The sequence below is a fragment of the Gossypium raimondii genome, chromosome 8 (genome assembly GCF_025698545.1).
Source record: "Gossypium raimondii isolate GPD5lz chromosome 8, ASM2569854v1, whole genome shotgun sequence".
NCBI classification, from domain to species: domain Eukaryota; kingdom Viridiplantae; phylum Streptophyta; class Magnoliopsida; order Malvales; family Malvaceae; genus Gossypium; species Gossypium raimondii.
This window is the reverse complement of record NC_068572.1, coordinates 53433006-53436416: the sequence shown is the minus strand read 5'-3', so window position 1 is coordinate 53436416 and position 3411 is coordinate 53433006. Positions and strand designations below refer to the sequence as shown.

General features: G+C 31.1%; 1 long non-coding RNA gene across 1 annotated transcript; it reads right to left on the bottom strand.

Annotated features, from left to right (window-relative positions):
• Positions 1-402: 402 nt before the first annotated feature.
• On the bottom strand, positions 403-1503 carry LOC105792114 (uncharacterized). Its single transcript, XR_008198366.1, has 3 exons — positions 1136-1503; positions 575-648; positions 403-498 (listed from the first exon to the last, which is right to left on the bottom strand). It is a non-coding gene; the product is annotated as an uncharacterized LOC105792114 (long non-coding RNA).
• Between the last annotated feature and the right edge of the window lie 1908 nt (positions 1504-3411).

The window sequence follows — 3411 nt, the reverse complement described above, 5'->3', positions numbered from 1 at the left end:
TTAGCAGATTTCTCACAACATAAGCAGCTGAAGTACAATGAAACATATGGATGAAATGAACCAAATTCAACCAGTCTCCAAGTGCCCCAAAAATGAGGAGGTCAAATGGTATTGTTCTCTATCAGATCTCTGCCGCCACAATCAAATTTACAACAAGAAAATCACTAAAAAAAGCTGATCTAGAAATAGTAATAGAACTCCTGATGGACAAGAAATAAGAAAAAAGAGAACTAGTTGGTAGGTTACCTCTTTAGTTGTCAAAATATTTGCACCTTTGATATCCCGATGGATAACACCCTGTTCATGTTGATAAACCAAACCTTCCAAAACTTATTTAACAAGTAATTAGCATATCGAAATGATACTTTAATAGGGAAATGAAGCAATAAATTGCAGTAGAAACAAACCTGGGCAATATAAACAGCCACTAATGACTCAGGAAAAGGCCCAAATTTATTTGGCTTGATAATGTTTGCAAGTGAACCATTCTCCACATACCTTCAAACATGTAAAGCAATAAGTACAAGTTTCAAACAGCTCAAAGTACACTACAGTCACAATGTAAGGTTCTTACTCAAGAATTATATGCAGGTGAGTTGTTGTCTTCAATGATCCAAGATACTTGACAATGTTTTTATGATTCAAATTCTACATATAATTCAAATAAGATACCAAAACCCAACTTTTGACCATCAAGAATGAGACCAAGAAGAAGTAACTAACTACCATGAAGATGGCGGTGAAAAGCAAAAAATTAACAGGGAAAATTAAAAGGATTGATAGTTGCAACATAGCCAACCAAAGAATAAGACATCTGCAGTGCACATTTGCGAACTCATGAGCATCAAACATACAAGGGAGAACACTGATGTAGCATTATAACAAGCAAAATGTTAAAAAGCACCAAAATGCAGTTAAGGCTTAAAGGAGGGAGTTACCTTCAATAACTCAATTCAATGTCAAGATTACTTGAGGATAACAAGCAACAGGAAGGCAAGACACGCAACAAGGAACATAAGCTACAAGCTTTTGTGACTAAACAAATTCCAAAAGCACAAGAACAACTAATTTCAATGATAATAACAAAAGAAAGAAAGAAACTTTACCAAAAAAAAAAAAGGCGGGGAGGACTTACTAAAGAGTATCAGATGGTCCGATAATTGTAACACTCCATTCAAAGATATTGTTTTCATCAACCAATCCGGCCGAGAACCCATCAACCGGATTCTTACAAAGATTTGACGAAAAACAACAAATCAAAAACCCCTATTGCGATGAATAAAATTGCATTCGTCAAGCAAAGTGCTTGATATTAGTTTATACTACAGTAAGTAAAAATTGGCTACAAATGCTGATTATTTTGGAATAAAACATTTCAAAAATAAAGCTAAAGAAAATTGAAAGATAAGCATATAATATATAAAGAGATAAGCAAGGAAACTTACAGTTTCTGGTCATCGTCGATTTCTAGCTTCTTCTGGCATCGTCGATTTCTAGCTAAAATATAAGAGAGAAAAAAAACAATAATAAAAAGAAAAGGGTGCACGGTTAAATTTTAAACTTCGTAAAGCTTATTTTTTTGTGTAAGAAAGATACATTCATGGTTGAGAGATAGAACATTCATGGCTGGCGGCGGAGCAGAGGCGGCGGCTAAAATCACTTCGATTTCTTTCTTCTGCTTAGGGTTTTCAAAAACGAGGTCCCTCTTTTGAAAGATGATCAAAATTATAATTAAAAATCTATATAGAATAAATAACACCCAAAATTACAAAATAAAGAGGAAAAATGGAACGAAATGTTAGGGGTTTGAGGGGGAAAATTAGGGATTTCGAAAATTTGGGGAAAATATGGCGCGAATTTTTTTAAAAGTATTTGCGGCGTTTTTATACAAACGCCACTATTGCTTACCTTTTGCGGCGTTTTCATAAAAGCATACAAAAATTATTTCATTTAAGCGAGATAAAATAAAAGATTTTAGCATAACAAAGCAGCGTCGTTTTGTTCAAAATGAAATGATTTTTGTGGCGTTTTATCAAAACGCCATAAAAGATAGTAATAGCGGCGTTTAAAAACGCCGCAACTAATAATTTTTAGCAGATAAAATAAAGGATTTTTAGCATAACAAAACGACGTCATTTTGTTCAAAATGAAATGATTTTTTGTGGCTTTTTTACGAAAAACGCCGCAAACTAATAATTTTTAGCATATAAAATAAATGATTTTTAGCATAACAAAACGACGTCGTTTTGTTCAAAATGAAATGATTTTTTGTGGCGTTTTTACGAAAAACGCCGCAAACTAATAATTTTTAGCAGATAAAATAAAGGCTTTTTAGCATAACAAAACGACGTCGTTTTGTTCAAAATGAAATGAATTTTTGTGGCGTTTTTACGAAAAAGGCCGCAAACTAATAATTTTTAGCAGATAAAATAAAGGTTTTTTAGCATAACAAAACGACATCGTTTTGTTCAAAATGAAATGATTTTTGTGGCGTTTTTATGAAAACGCGCAAAGGTAACAATAGCGGTTTTTTTTAAAACATACAAACTAATGATTTTAGCGAGATAAAATAAAAGATTTTAGCATAACAAAACGACGTCGTTTTGTTCAAAATGAAATGATTTTTTGTGGCGTTTTTTTAAAACGCCAAAACTAATAATTTTAGTAGATAAAATAAATGATTTTTAGCATAACAAAACGACGTCGTTTTGTTCAAAATGAAATGATATTTTGTGGCGTTTTTACGAAAAACACCGGAAAAGGTAAGTAATAGCGGCGTTTTTATAAAAAACGCCACAAAAAATTATTTCATTTTGAACAAAACGACGTCGTTTTGTTATGCTAAAAATCCTTTATTTTATCTGCTAAAAATTATTAGTTAAGTGATTTTATAAAACATTTATTATTACTATTTTTTATAAATTAGATTTTTATAAAAAAACTAAATACTTTCAAAATAAATATCGTATATTTTAATAAGAAAACAAATTATAAACCTTAAACCCTAAATTAACCAATCAATCTATATATATAAAGTGATCATCTATCTATTATATATCTCTTAAATAATATACTATACTCATAATTTCAATATATTAAATTTATTATTATCTATTTTACAAATACATAAGAACATATTTAATATAAAATTTAATAACCCATAAATCCCTCTAACCCTAAACCCATAACCCCTAAATCCCCCTAACCCTAAACCCATAACCCTTAAATCCCCCCAACCCCTGAAACATAACCCTAACCCCTAAATCCCCTTAACCCCTAAAGCATAATCCTTAAACCACAAAACCCAAACCCTAAATCCATACCCCCTACTCCTTAAAATACCATCCAAAAAAATTTATTTAAAAGTATTTGATACATGTATCAATCTACATGCATAAAGTGATCATCTAT